Source organism: Oryctolagus cuniculus, chromosome 17 (assembly GCF_051225735.1).
Source record: "Oryctolagus cuniculus isolate XC-2025 breed Fujian yellow rabbit chromosome 17, ASM5122573v1, whole genome shotgun sequence".
NCBI classification, from domain to species: Eukaryota; Metazoa; Chordata; class Mammalia; order Lagomorpha; family Leporidae; genus Oryctolagus; species Oryctolagus cuniculus.
In genome coordinates, this window is record NC_142883.1 from 39798452 (window position 1) to 39814355 (window position 15904).

Below are 15904 nucleotides of genomic sequence, written 5' to 3' on the forward strand. Positions count from 1 at the left end.
GATGGAAGATTCTCTCTCATTACCTTTCAAATAGATGAAAGAATAAGTAAACATTAAAAAACAAATAGGCTTCAAATCCAAATCTAGGAATATTTTTTAAAAGTATTTATTTACTTATTTGAAAGGCAGAGTTACAGAGAGAGAGACAGAGACAGAGACAGAGACAGAGATTTTTCCACCCACTGGTTCACTCCCAATGGCCTCAATGGCCAGGCTGAAACCAGGAGCCTGGAACTCCATCAGGGTCTCCCAGTGGGTGGCAGGGCCCAAGCACTTGGGCCACCTTCTGTTGCTTTCCCAGGTGCATTAGCAGGGAGCTGGATCGAAGCAGTGCAGCTGGGACTTGAACCAGCACTCACATGGGTGCTGGTCTAACCTGCTGCACCACTACGCCAGTCCCCCACATCTAGAAATCTTTACTCCAGACTCAAAGAATAAGATCATAATTTGCTCCAAGTATTAATGTTTTTCTTTTGTTCACATTGAACAGCACCCTGAATTCTTTTCTAGTAATACAAATCTGAAATGAACATTTTAGCCTTAGTAGTGCTCCAAAGTAGAGGCTCTTGGTACTTTAACAACGTCCCAAGGACTTTGTGCTTTTATTTATAAAATATGCCAATATATTAAACAGTTGTTTCCCCAAAACTTTAATGAACAAATGTAAATCTCTTCAGAGAGTGCTTCCTTCTGCATTGATGTATTTGACTGGCTGAATTTTGGGTCTGGGGAATCTTCCAGTGCTTGACTGTTATTCTCTTACAGCCAACATATTGAAGTCCCCAGTGCAGGGTAACCTCTCGAGGGTTTAAACATTTTCAGCACCACTCACACAACAAATGATGGCCATCAGAGTTAGGCAACGTGGGGAACTGAACAACCAGGACACTCAAGCCTGTAAGGACTGTGCAGTTTTGGGCAAGGATGGCTGTGAGCTTGCATCCCAGGGCAACTGTTGATGATGATGACATCTGCACAACCCTCCATCGTCTCCATCAGTCTTGCTAAGTGAGACTTGCTGTGCTGCTTGGTCACACCCGTGGCTCCCTGAAAGGATGAACAAAGGGGGAGATCGTTAAAATAAACCAAAGTGGAGATCAGCTCTGAACCTCAGAGCAGACGAAGTCGGTTAGGCCTCATGAGACACCTCAACCTTGCTGGATTTGCAAACATTAAGTAAAATTTAACTTGGGTCATTTCTTTTAAATGCTTATGTTTGACAGAAGCAAAACATAACTTTGACCAATCACAGGCTGCCGGTTAACACATGATTATTTAGGGAGGTACTTTCCAATAAGGTAAATAAAAAAGTGACAGTTTTGCAGCTGCAACCAATCAAATAATCTTTAAAATTTTACTTCCCATTTTAAATACTTGCCTTTGACACTTGGTCAACAGAACACTAAAACCTCATTTGGTCTGAAATTTCTCAGTGCCTGGACTGCTTCTTATTGAAACAAACTCTTTAAAACTTTATTGTACCTCAGTGTACTTTTTAACTAAGATCCAAGTCCAAATCCAGCGTTTGATTTCATTAGCTTCGCTGCATCCACACGCTCTCCCAGCTGGCTGCTCCTCTACTCACACACATAGGAGCGCATCCCAACCAATGTTTAGAAGCAGCATCCACATAAGGGCCTCAGGTAAACATGTGCATTCTTTGAGGCACACACATGGAAGCAGGAAGCCACACAGAGAGGTGGCCACATACTTACACATATATACATGTGTCAAGGCATGAGTAAGCACATGAAGGGGGCTTCAAAAAGTTTGTGGAAGAATGGAAGTAAATGATAAGTTTATTTGTGCCAAAAATTTGCAATCCATGCCTGATTTTTCATCCTGTGCATTTCTTGTGCACGCACGGGCCTATAGGCACACACATATGCCCAGGTCTAGGCACATATTAACTGAAATGAACTCTCCTTGAAGCCCAGTTTCACCAGCTCCATCTTTAGGAAAAAGAAGACATCTCAAATTTATAAAAGGAAAAATTAAAACAATAGCAGGATACAAATTGCATTCTTTTTCTTTTTTTAAAGATTTATTTATTTATTTGAAAGGCGGAGCTACAGAGAGGGAGAGACAGAGGCAGAGAGAGAGAGAAAGAAGTCTTCAATCTGTTGGTTCACTCCCCAAATGCCCGCAATAGCTGGAGCTGGGCCAGTCTGAAGCCAGGAGCCAGGAGCTTCCTCTGGGTCTCCCACATGGGTGCCGGGGCCCAAGCACTTGGGCCATCTTCTGCTGCTTTCCCAGGCGCATTAGCAGGGAGGTGGATCAGAAGTGGAGCAGCCAGGACTCAAACCGGCACCCATATGGGATGCTGACGCTGTAGACGGCAGCTTAATCCGCTACGCCACATCGACGGTCCCTGCATTCTTATTAAATCTGTCAAAAGGAAGGGAATCATAGCACTCCATGCTGAAGACTGTGTTCTGTAAAGCAGGAGTGTTCACACTGTTACCGACAGAGTTAGCTGTCACATTGCTTCTGGAAATATGTGCTCAGCCTGCCTTTTCCTACAAGTCCACTTACAGAAAGTTAATCGAAAGAAAACCATCATTAGAAATGTGATTTAGGGAGAAGCAGTCACAGTAGTGTGATTTAGAAATAACCAGCTCAATATATATGATTGAATTATGTCACCTCAGTTTGATGAGATATTTTTCAGTCATCACAATGGTAATTATGAGAACTAAGGCACATCACTGACAATAATTTATGATAAATGAAAATGATAATGAAGAAAACCACAAAGTTTGGTGTCTGCAGGGACTGGGACCATATAAAGATTTATTTATCAGGAGCTGAATAATGGAAAGTGAGAAACAAAGAGCTCCTTGAGGGGGATAGGACTGCTATTGATCTGTTTTCTTGCATTTACTTTAATGTTGTTATCATAGCGATTTTTAATTCCAAAAGCTGTCTGCGATACAAAAGGCAAATGGAACTAAGGCAGCCCCCGTGACCGCAGTGCAGCTCCGATCCACAGCGTCCCAGCCTCTGTAAAGGTTAGAGGATTATTTAGTGGAAAGTTTTTGGAGGCTGGTGAGGCCATGATCAGGTGGCCACCTCTGGTGAGGGGCCTTGTGCTGTGTCAGATCCTTGTAGAAATACAGACACAGTGGGCTTGCACAGAAGAGGCGCGTCCGGAGGGCGGCCTCACTTTAAAACAGCCAGCTCTCATGCAAGAGAGCACTAATCCCTCTTAGCCACCTAATCACCTATTAAAAGCCCCGCCTCCCAGCGCCTCCATCATAGCTATCAATTTCCAGCATGAGGGGAGTGGCCGAGGAGTTGCGCTGGTTGGGACACCCACATCCCACATTGGAGTGGCTGGGTCCAGCCTCAGCCCCCGATCTCAGCTTCCTGACAATGCAGGTGATATCTCAGGTAATTGAGTTCCTGCCATCTGTGTGGGAGACTCAGAATGAGACTTTGGCTTGGCCTGGCCTTGGCCATTGGTAAACCAACCAGTGGGAATTCTATCTGCCTGCCTGCCTGTCTCTCCAATGATTAAAAACAGTGCAAGCTTTTGAGGGGGCAAACGCTCTCCACCCATTTGTGTGTCATGGAGACTCCACCCAGACAGGGGCGGGTGTTCATCAGTTGAGACACTGCATGTGAAGCCAGCAGCCCATACTAGAGTGCCTGGTTCAAGTTCCAGGTCCTAGGGTTCCAACACAGCTTCCTGCCGGTGTGCATGCTGGGAGGCAGCAGTGATGGACCAAGTAGTGGGGTCTCTGCCACCCACATAGGAGACCTGGATGAAGTTTCCAGCTCCCAGCTTGGGCCAGCCCTGGCTATGGTAGGAATGAAGCAGAGAATGGAGGATCTCCTTCTTGCCTGTCTCTCTGTCTCTTTCTCTCTCTTTCAAATAAAATGAAAATTAACAACAACAAAAAAATAGGTACAAGAGGCTAATTATGCAGACATGTGCAAACATAATAATGCTGATGTACGTTTGATTTTGGGAGCCCCCCAGACCCAAGCCCCAGGAATCCTGAATGACAAACTACATAGTGACCACCATGCTTCACACAGCTATCCTAAGCCCTGAAATGGAATGTTTCCAGGTAATCTCTATTTCACACCAACGTCTGACCTGACGATGGACCCTTCTAGAACTAAGGAGTCCCTCCTAGGAGCTAAGGCGACGCTTGGTGGGAAAAGTTGTCTGGAACCAACAAGGCCAGAGGCTGGGTCCTGGCCTAGCTCTGTGACCTCTGGCTCGAATAGTTCTGTGCAGCGAGAATTTGCTCTTTGCTGATGCAGTTGCTCGTGGTGGATTCTACATCAGTGGGTCTCAGACTTCTGGAGGCCTAGCATCACCTGCAGGAAGGGCTTGTTAATACAGAGGCTACAGGGCCTCGTCTTCCAGCTTTAAGACTTGGTAGGGCTTTTTTTTTTTTTTTTAATTTACAAACAAGATTTAATAATGCAGAGTTTGTCCCCAAAACAGACAAAGTAAACATCAGTTTTTCAAAGTTTACAACCTGCGTGCTTGAGGACCCCACCAGGCACCAGGTAAGCCCGGGATGAGTCTGTTTCGGGGAGCGCGTGTCCGGGGCCGGCAGCTACTGTCCAGGAGCTCCGTGCGGGGCGGGGTGCTGCCCCCCAACCAGTACCACCTGTTCATCTGTTCCCGGGCAACAGCTGCAGCTGCGGACACCGTACCAAGAGCGACTCCTCCACCTCCACTGGCTCCACGGCCACAGTAACCTTGCAAATCAAGTGCCTTGGACGTTCCCTCCCTATGTAAGGAAGAGAGAAATCCAGCAGCTTGGAATGTCACCTAACCAGCCTTGTTTCACTGCATATTAGGAGAGTAATAAGATCATCTTCTTTTCTTAGAGGAACAAAAGGGTCTAATGGCTGTGAAAGGGACAATCTGGATCCAGATACTGGTGACATTGGCCAATGAAATGTGTATTCTTACCCACAGAGAGGCAGAGGGAGAAGGAGAGGGAGAGAAACAGGGACAGGGACAGGCACAGGGAGAGGGAGAGGAACAGGGACAGGGACAGGCACAGGGAGATTGCTGTGTTGTGGCTACCAGCTGGCCGCTTTGCTGTTGGAGTATGAGCCATCTCCAGACGTCATATCTCTGCCTTTTTTTTTTTTTTTTTTTTTAGTGATCATGGTTAATAGTGAGAACAGGCTGGCTCAGATATAACCAGCGTTGTTTCTGCTGTTACTAGGAATGCTCAGCTCAGCGACAGCACGCACCTTGGTGACTGCAGGCGTACCAGGCTTTGTGGTCTCAGGCCACATCCAAGGCTCTGTGTGGCTGGGCTGGGCACTGGGAGACACGCAGAGCGTGGAGAGGAAACGCCAGCTGCTTGATGCAGCCTTGGACAGCCCCCCACCCTTTTTGCCCTCACATCCCCAAGCTGAGCATGGGTCCACCAGGACTGTATGTTGTGGGTACCACAGGGCCTCTGAAGTCAGAACTACCTGGGTGTGGATCTTGGAGCATCGACTTTTTGTTTGGTTGTTTTTTTTTAATATTTATTTATTTACTTGAAAGTCAGAGTTACACAGAGAAAGAGAGGCAGAGAGAGAGAGAGAGAGAGAGAGGTCTTCCATCAATCAGTTGGTTCACTCCCCAATTGGCCTCAATGGCTGGAGCTGCACCTATCCGAAGCCAGGAGCCAGGAGCTTCTTCCAGGTCTCCCACACGGGTGCAGGGGCCCAAGGACTTGTGCCATCCTCCACTGCTTTCCCAAGCCATAGCAGAGCTGGATCAGAAGTGGAGCAGCTGGGTCTCAAACAGCGCCCATATGGGATGCTGGCACCGTGGGTGGTAGCTTTACCCGCTACGCCACAGCGCCAGCCCCGAGCGTGGACTTTAAAGCTGTGGGCTGACCCGTTGTTCCTGAGCATCTCAGTTTGCTCATCTGCAGTGTGGGGAGAATACTGCTGGTCTTCGCTGGGCAATGTGAATGTTCAATAAGCCAGGATAGGTGAAGAGCACAGTTTGGTGGTGCTCACCAGTTTTTCCAAGACTTTGAGATGGTTAAACAATTTCTGAAGAAGAGGGTGAAGATAGCTGGGACATTTCTGGCTAAAAATGGAAACAAAAAACCCACTGAGATGCTATTTATGTCGCCAGATACCGTGACTTGTTATGAGTTGTAAGTCACTATAGCGATAACCAACTTGGTTGATGGAATGAAACCACGCAGGCATGAAGCGATGGTGTGTGATATGATTTCCGCGTCAGACCAATGGAGCTAGTCAAAAATGTGGCCTGGATTTATATCAATGAGACTGTTAAACTGGATTTTACATTATATGATAGATAGACATCAACTCCAGATGGTTAAATGTTAAAAATAAGCCTTTAAATTTTTTAAAAGAAGCATTTATTTATTATTTGAAAGTCAGAGTTACAGAGAGAGAGGAGAGACACACAAAGAGAGATCTTCCATGGGCTGACTCACTCACCAGATGGCCACAACGGCCAGGCCAAAGCCAGGAGTCAGGAGTTTCCTCTGGGTCTCCTGTGTGGGTGGCAAGGGCCCAAGCACTTGGACCATCCTCCGCTGCTTTTCCCAAGCCATTAGCAGGGAGCTGGATCCAAAGTGGAGCAGCTTGCACTTGAACCTCTGCCCATAGGGGATGCTAGAGTAGCAGACAGCAGTTTTACCCACTATGCCACAATGCCAGCCCCAGTGTTTAAAGTTCTTAAGAGACAAATCTTAATAAAATATGTTTTATACCTTAGAGAAGAATATTTTGAACCTTGTGTCTTTTTTTAAATTTATTTGAAAGTCAGAGTTACACAGAGAGAGAGGAGAGACAGAGAGAGGTCTTCCACCTGCTGGTTCACTCCCCAATTGGCTGCAATGGCCAGAGCTGTGCCGATCTGAAGCCAGGAGCCAGGAGCTTTCTCTGGGTCTTCCATGTGGGTTCAGGGGCCCAAGGACTTGGGTCATCTTGTACTGCTTTCCCAGTCCAAAGCAGAGAGCTGGATCAGAAGTGGAGTACCCATATGGGATGTCAGCACTGCAGGCAGCTGCTTTATCCAGTACACCACAGCACTGGCCGCATGAATCTTGTGACTTAAAACAAGAGACAAAAGTCTTTACTACAAAATTCTGATAAATTTGTACTAAAATTTTCAGTTTTTTTCTCAAAAAGACAACTTGAAAGCAAGTTACAAATCAGAGAATATGTTGTTGTACACACACCGACATGGTCAGTGTAAGAATATGCAAGAATGGCACTGGGCTAGTGGTCGAGACGCTGGGTGGGATGCCACTTCCCATCTCAGGTCCCTGGGCTCGTTCCAGTGTCCACTCTACTCCCTAGACCAGCTTCTTGCTACTCTGGACCCTGGGAGGCAGCAGGTGATGGCTCAGCTAGGTGCGTCCTTGCTATTCATGTTGGAGGCCCAGACTGAGTTTGCAGATCTCAGCTACATGTTGGCCTGGCCTTCGCCACTGTGGGAATTTGGGGAGTGAACCAGTGGATAGGAGCTCTGTCTGTCTTCTCTATGTGTGTCTGCCTACCACTTAAATATAAATAAATAAATAAGATCACAAACATATTTGCCCTCCCCATGAACTCCAGGGTTGGCTGTGCAACTTCCTGAGCCCTTGGAAAGCAGCAGATGGGACAGACTTTTTGTCTGCTCCTAGCAGGAGCTTTAAGAGCACTGTAAGTCTCTGTGAACCGTCTCTGACTGGTGCCCTCTGCCAGGAGAACGAGGCACCCTCAGCAAGAGCTGCTCCTTTACGCTGGGCCCAGAAACTGTGAAGATAGATGGCAAAGACCTGACCCATAGCTTGGAGCAAAGTTGCAGTGGGCTGGCAGACTTGAGAGCAAAAAATAAATATCTATTATTATAAGCCACTGATAGCTTGGAGTTGCTTGTTACTATAGCAAAGGCTGACTCATATAGAAATTAATGCCTGGCAATGGGGCATTGCTGTATCCAAGGAATAAAGCATGCGGCTTTGGCTTTGAGGCTGAGCAGCAGGCGGCGAGGAAATCATTATAGGGGCTGGGAAAATGGCAACCCATGTAACGCAGTCACAAAGCGTTTGGTAAAACTGCGACATATGATCTCCCAGGAGGCAGAAAATCTCCCTCCTGAATTGTGGTTTTGGGAGAAGAGGGTTCCAGGCAGAATGTCCTTAGTATGAATTAGCTGTTCTTTGCTACATGACATGAAGTCCTCCCACAAAGAGATGGCGCCAGCAAAGAGCTGGCTCATTGGCAAGAAGAATTGAAAGCGGACACAGAGCTGACAGGGTGGGAAGAGGTGACCACCTCTCACTTCCCACCTCTGCAGTTTGTAAAATGTCCTCAACATGAGACGACGCCCTGGGCACAAATCGAGAGGAGAGCCTGGCCACTAACCCTGAGCCTGAAGGCCAAGCGGTGACTGTCGCTTCAGCTGGACGAGGTGGCTCATGGAAAAGAGAAGGTTCATAAAGGCTGATGCTGTCAGAGTCTTACAATTACGTGGGGGCGGGGCAGTGGCTGTCTCAAAATGAGTCATAGCTTTGGCTTCTGACATTTCAGAAAGAGTTTGAGAGCAATGCCTTGCTGAAAGAGGTGCTCATCTGACGAAATAAGACTGATGTTTCAGGATGCGCGATGTTCGCAAGCCCTGGCATCCTACAGGCAGGAAGCAGGCTGAGGATCCTTCGAGAAAAACACAAAAGGAAAAACGCTCAAAAGTGGAAATGGACATTTCGCAGAAGAAATGACTGATCCACACAGCTGCCTCGTAGCAGCGAATGTTCTAACTCAGCAATTCCACTCTTCCACCTTCTACACAAGGACACTTCCAAATGTTTATGGAAAAACGGAATTGAAAGATAATGCTAACTTTCCATAAACTTTTTTCTCCAGAAGATTTATTTATTTATTTGAAAGACAGAGGACAGAGAGACAGAGAGAGAGAGAGAGAGAGAGAGACAGCGAGAAGTCTTCCATCCAGTGGTTCACTCCCCCGAAGCTCTTGAAACCAGGAGCCCGGCACTTTATCTGAGTCTCCCACGTGGATGGAAGGAGCCCACGCACGTGGACCATATCTGGTGCTTCCCATGATGCATTAGCAGGAAGCTGGACCACAAGCATGAAGTAGCCAGAACCTGAGCCAGGTATCCAACATGGGGTATGGCATCCTAGAAGCAGCTTAACCTGCTGTGCCACAACGCCCGCCTCCCCATGAACCATCTTCCGCAGAATGCTCATTTGTAAGAATGTTTAGCACTGTTGACAATGGCAAAATTCTGGAAAAAGCTCAAATGCCCTTATGAAGATAGGGTGGATGAGTAAACAATCTTATGCTTACCCAGTTACCATATTTAAGACAAATGAGCTGCGGTGATTCAATTCTACAGGTGTATTTTAACAGAATCCAACACAAAGGTAGGTCCTTACCATGATAAAGCGTGACACCCTTTGTAGAGTAAAAATAACTAAGGAAAAACCTACACATCTTAGAAGCTTCCATTCGGAGAAAAGGGAAAATGAAGGAATCGGGAGGCTGCTTCAGGCTGGGGAGTCGAGGAAGACACAGGGGGAAGCCCTATTAAGGCAAGTTAACCTCAAGATCTGGCTTTAGATTTGCTTGGGGGTGCTTGGTTGTTATTCTTAAAATAACTAAAAAGAGAGATTGCTCCGACTCTTCTTGAACTCGCCAGATATTACAGCCGAATTAGAAGTCGGATTCGCGGCTCTTATCTTCCAGATGAGGCGCAGACTGTGGGAGTGGCTGGCTCAGGTCACACACCAGGCAGCGGCACAGCCCTTTCTGGCACCTGGGCAAAGTTAAACACGCTCCTCTTGGGTTCCACACCCAGGCCAAGGCTCCGGCTGGCAGTGGCCTCACCCCCACCCCCGCCCACCTGCCCGATCCAGCGGCACCCCTCCCATCTAAGAGGGCTTCTTTGCATAAGGGCAGGTTCTCTTGCCAGGTGTGAGCTGCCCTACCTGTGCGGCACTCCCACTATGGCCACCTTGCCCCGCCCCTGTCCCTCTGAGCACCTCCCAGCTGAGTCCCCCTCTCCCTCTTGTGCGCCACGCTGCTAAGGGAGGAATCCTATTTAGAAAGGTCAGTGCATGTCCCTGAGTAAATGTCAGGGCTGGGTTTGCAGCACACACAGGGAAAAATTCAGACACGCCCTCCCTCAGGGCTCACCAGTCTTCACGTGAACAGGTTCTCGCTCTCCTGTCAGACTTCACTGGCTGCTGATATGGTACATAAGTTTTACCTATCACCGGTGCTGGCCTTCTCTCCTGGAACATTCCAGGCTGGTCCCTGTGTGTAGAAGCTGCTGCCAGTAGCCAGCTCATGTCCCTCAGTCCTGCTTTCCATTTGGGAGTGCAGCAGTTGACTTCAGCCACCTGAGTCTGCTCTGCCCGGGACAGACAGGAAGTGGAGAGTGCACAGCCCAGCCCGCTGTCAGGGCTGTGTGCCCGCGGCTTCCCGCAGTGAGCTGCACCCCACCGCGCTGCCCCTCCCTGTTCTGCTCCACTGTCTTAAGTGCTTGTCTTGGCCAGGCACTCAGGAAGTGGGGAGGAGCTGAGGCATCGTAGGCATAAACTGTGCAAGTCTTCCCTGTTCTTATCTTCTTGTCCTTCGGGTCTCAGCTCAGATGCAAACTCTGTAATCCCCACCCTGACCACACACACACACACAATGTGCTTTTGCTATTGACTTACCCTATCTGACATGATCTTGTGGGTATAGCAGCTTGCTTGAAAATTACGTTTCTCCTGCAAGGTGTGAGGCCCCCCCTGGATAAGTGCTTCCGGTGTCTTGGTTCCCAGCACACGGAGGAGTGTGTGGCACATAGTAGGTGCCCTTTAATTATCTGTTGACTCCACCGAGGAGTGTTTCTTGCCGGGAGGGATGTCAAACACTGCACCAGGAGTAAGACGTGGAGAAGCGCTTGGATGCATGCTTTTCTAATTGGCACAGCGATTGCTGGCGTGTAAATGGAGACCGCTTCTGTGTTTTTGAGGGGCGGATTCCCTTTAGTGGGTTTAATCTGTTTCCGAGAGCTTTAAAGTGCTCACAATTGCTCTGCTAATTACAAATCCCGATAAACTCTCCATTAAAGCATATCTTCTAAGTACATTCAACCTGATAATACTATTAAAAGGAATTATATATGGTGGAATGTAAGAGAGCCACATTTATTTAATAACAGTCTCAAACTCAACTCGCCTTGCTGCGGATGTGCCTGGATTAGTAAAGGCAGCCTGTATTTACCTGCTTAATTATGTACCCAGGTGAGACGCTGGCCTGCCCAGGGTGGCAAAGGAATGCTCCCCTCGTGGCCCCTTAGATAACACTCATCTGAGCACATAGCTTTGACCCACCCCATGTTCACCTGGTGTGAACCTGCTTCCACCGGGGACTGGCTGTCTGGGATCTGCAGAGCTGTGGTTGAGGAGATGAGACTGTGGGTTAACTAAGTGCTGTCAGCTCAGATGGGCTCTAAAGAGAGACTCCAGACCTCTGGAGAAAGGAGCCACGGTGAGTCATTACTCGTCCCTGTGAAGACCTCAGCTTGGGCCCAACACTTTGCTCAGGGCACAGGACCTTGGTTTCCTCGTATGTAAGGTAAATTTATATATAACTACAATAACTATCGACAAAGTTACAAGTGAGTGTAAGGAACCAGGATGCTGCAGATCCGAGCATGGCTGGCGAGCTGTGAGGGACTCTTGTTACAAACGGTGGCTACTGTTTCCTGCTTGCACACGGTGTGGGTGAAGTGCTAACTGCTGCGTCCATGAAATGACCCAAAGGTTTTGGATGAGTGCAAGACCAGATCCTCTCAGACTTGGGATGGCATGACGCAGAAAAGGCCTGGAGGCTTTGTGAGCACGGAGAACAGCTCGTTGGGCTGGCCAGGGAGTGTGAGTATGCACATGTGCATGTGTGCTCCGTGAGTGTGAGGCCAGGTATGGCCGGCGCTGCGGCTCACTTGGCTAATCCTCCGCCTGCGGCACTGGCACCCCTGGTTCTAGTCCTGGTTGGGGTGCTGGATTCAGTCCCGATTGCTCCTCTTCCAGTCCAGCTCTCTGCTGTGGCCCGGGAAGGCAGCAGAGGATGGCCCAAGTGCTTGGGCCCTGCACTCGCATGGGAGACCAGCAGGAAGCACCTGGCTCCTGGCTTCGGATCAGAACAGCACGCCCGCAGTGGTGGCCATTTGGGTGGTGAACCAACGGAAGGAAGACCTTTCTCTCTGTCTCTCTCTCACTGTCTAACTCTGCCTGTCAAAAAAATTAAAAAAAAAAAAAAACACTAGGTAGACAAGGTTAAAGTCTCGGGCTCTGTTTGGGCGTTGGCCATCCCATTAACGAGTTCACATACACGGTTGGTGCTGGTTACGACATCTGTGCATCCGGATAGGCAGGAAACCCCGAGTGTAGCCAAGAACCCAGGCGTGAGAAGGAACGAACCACATCGTAAGGTGGGAGATGTAACCTCGGGGGAGAGCAAAGAGCAAAGGGCCCTGCAGCCAGACCAGAGGGAGCGTGGGGAGGAGGAGAAAGTCACCCAGAGGTGAATTGGATGAGGAGCTGCCAGAGAGTGGCAGCTGGCCAGGGTGTGACTCGGGGCTCAGGTGACTGCTGTAGAGGCAGGAGCAAGGGCCAAAGCCAGGGTGTGTCAGCGGGAGCTTGGGAGGGTCAGCCCAGGGGGACGTAGGTGTCTGGAGTGGTAGGTGGTGAAAATGGTGGCCACCTGAGCGGAGCCTTGCAGGACAGGTTGAGCTGTCTGGGCATCACACAGGAGCCCCTGCAGAGAGCTGGTGCCAAGGACTGGCTCGGGACACAGTGCCTGGAGGCGGCTTGCTCCCTTACCTCCCTGAGGACGAGCTCCGTCACCTGGGACGACCTCTCTGGGTCTCGGCGTCTTCACTTGCAAGAGCGCATCGATCGCCACCCCTGCTCCCGGGGCTCCAGGGCGAGCAGGCAGATCCGTTTCCCTGAAGGGCAGCAGAATGCCCAGCACACGGCAAGCATCCCACCAACATGGGCCGTGCACCGCTGCTACTTGCTGGAGGGCTGGAGAAGCATCAAGAGTGAGAGGTGGGGGCCAGCTTTGTGGCATAGCAGGTAAATCCCATATGGACGCTGGTTTGAGTCCCAGCTGCTCCACTTCTGATCCAGTTCTCTGCTATGGCCTGGGAAAGCAGTAGAAGATGGTCCAAGATGACCTGGAAGACGCTCCTGGCTCCGGATGGGCCCACCTCCAGCCATTGTGGCTGTTTGGGGAGTGGACCAGCATATGGAAGACCTCTCTCTTGCTCTGCCTCTGCTTCTCTGTAACTCTGCCTTTCAAGTAAATAAATAAATATGTTCCAAAAAAAGAATGCAGGGTGGATAGATGACAAGGGGCCTCTCGACTGCTCTGAGTGACCACATTGAGGTTGGAGGCAAACGAGAAAGAGCATCACATCTGGGCTGTCAGTGAAATCTCTGGATGAGAATAACTCCAGTGAGAAACAGCAGGGTGGGAGGGGACCCCGACAGACAGCAGAGCAAACCCGGGGACACTGCTCCTGCCTGCCCTTTGCATAGCTCTGCTCTGTCCTCCTGGTGCTGAAGGGGAACCAGGTGTCCAGCTCTGGCTGGGCAGCGCACAGGGAGGCCCAGCTTTCGTGCCTGGGGCAAGGATATGGCGGGTTCAGCTCACTCCAGGGTGCAGGAGGCCAGACCTGAGTGTCACTGGCTGTCACTGGCTGTCAGGCCTGCCTGCCCAGGCCTAAGAGCTGCAGGCCGTCCCACCTGTCACCCCAGGGAGGAAAGGGCTCCTCGGGGGACTTCCCTAGCAGCCTGTGGGCGTGCTCGCCCACAAGGAGGGGCATTGTTGGTTTTGGTGGGCTAAATATTTTGGAGTCACCGCTTCCACTTCCTCTCCCTGCATCCTGTGGCCTTTCCCCTCCGGGTTCCCTGCAAAGGTGGGCAGTGTGCCCTGGCCTGCAGAGGCTGTGGGAGCCCGGGTGGGCGTCAGTGTCTGGTGTACCAGTCCTGCCCACGGTCTAGCAAGTCAGCAGAGGAGAGGGCCCTGCCTGGGCGTGGGGAGGCGGCTGGCACCAGGTCCCCCACCCTGCTCCCTTTGTCCTGCCCACCCTCAGCTCTTCCCCTGTGCTACGGCCGTGCCCACCTCCATCCTTCCCAAAGGCTCTTCCTGCTCTGGGGATGGGGGACAGGGGCACTCCTGGGCCCAGGCCGTGTATGGTGCACAGCTGACCCTGGGGGCCCCTGGCCTGCTCTCAGGGACTCTTCAAGGCGGGTGTGACTGACGCCCAGGAGCAGACCTGCCAGTGGTCTCTGCTCGGGAATGCAGGCATCTTTCTTTCCAAGTCCTTATTTATGATTTATTTATGTCTATTTGAATGGGAGAGTGACACACAGAGGACACAAATTGAGAACTTCTATCCACTGGCTCACTCCCCAAATACCTACAAAAACCAGGGTTGGGCCAGGCCAAGGCCAGGAGCCCAGGGCTCCCCTTGGGTCTCTTACATGGCGGGCAGATGCCCAAGCCCTTGAGCCATCACTGCTGCCTCCCAGATGCAGAATGGATCGGAAGTGGGGGTGGCACTGGAACTCAGGCTCTCCCATACAGAACAAGAGCTTCCTGATCCAGCGCCTTATCTACTCGGTCAACCTCGCCCCAAAGCGTGGGACTTCTCACTTCAAAGCTCCCCAAGCGATTTTAATTCAGGACAGGAGATGCTGCCATCAGCAATCTTCCCAGTTTTTATGGGCGGAAGCTGAGGCCCAGGGCATGGAAGTGACTTGCTCACTGTCATGTAGAAGGTGGATGCAGAGCCATAGACACCCCACTCCTCGCCCCCCGCTGCGCTTCTACCACCCAAACCCCTCTGCTGCCTTTGCTGCGACCACCGCCACCTCCGCCCTGACCATGCTGCGGGCGGCTGTCTCATTGGACAGAGGCTTCGTCAAGGCCATTGTCAAAGGAGGAGCCAGGTGAATGAGGACCTGTGTATTGTGACCCTTCATGCTGGCCACTCTCCAGCCAGTCTCAGGACACCGCCCTCCACTCGGGAGACAGCAGCCTCCATGCTTCTGTGCCATGAGGTCATGGTTCCTTGTTTCTGTGTTCCCTGAGAAATGCGCTAGGCACCATGCTGAGCGCTTCGCATTTAACTTCCTTGTCCCATGGAGAGATGAAGTGCAAGGTTAAGCCCTGATTGCTGCTACACAGCCTCACACGGCAGCCAGAGGAACCGAAGCTGGGAGTAAGCAACCGCCCTCAGAGCCACGGCACTCCTCGGGGGCCTCTCCCTTCTTCCTCCTTGGCAAACCCCACCTTCCTCCGTGCAGGCCTAGCGGGACTTTCACACGGCGCCCTCAGCCTGGGTCCGCATGCCAGCTGGTGCTCTGTGTGTGGTTTCCTGCCAACCCTCACACTTGCTTGAGAGGCAGAGTGAAAGCGAAAGACAGAGAGAGGAAGAGACAGAGTTTTCTATCTGCTGGTTCACTCCCAAAAGGCCACGATGGCTGGGGCTCAGCCAGGCCAACACCAGGAGTCAGGAACTCCACCTGGGTCTCCCACCTGGGTGCAGAGGTCCAAGCACTTGGGCATCTTCCACTGCTTTCCCAGGCCATAGAGGGGAACTGGATTGAAGTGGAGCAGCTGGGACTTGAATCAGGACTCATATGGGATGCTGGCATCGCAGGCGGCCACTTAACCTATTGCATTATAATGCCAGCCCCTGCAGTCTCCTGTCTAATCCCTCACAAGGACTGGCACACAGCAGGCCCTTCCAAGTGTTGAGTGATTGAATGAATGAACGAAGCTAGCATCGAGCACGTTCCCTGGGGTCCCCCATGGGAATGTCCATCAACACACACAGGAACTGCAAAGATCTCAAACGGCACAGTACCGCCTCAC

At 50.6% G+C, this 15904-nt stretch overlaps 1 long non-coding RNA gene across 2 annotated transcripts; it reads right to left on the minus strand.

Annotated features, from left to right (window-relative positions):
- Positions 1 to 569: 569 nt before the first annotated feature.
- Positions 570 to 10596, minus strand: LOC138845957 (uncharacterized). 2 transcript variants are annotated; one of them, XR_016223613.1, is made up of 2 exons: positions 10163 to 10596; positions 570 to 1047 (listed from the first exon to the last, which is right to left on the minus strand). It is a non-coding gene; the product is annotated as an uncharacterized LOC138845957 (long non-coding RNA). The 2 variants fall into 2 exon arrangements; XR_011383285.2 differs by lacking the exon at positions 570 to 1047 and adding an exon at positions 6740 to 7067.
- Between the last annotated feature and the right edge of the window lie 5308 nt (positions 10597 to 15904).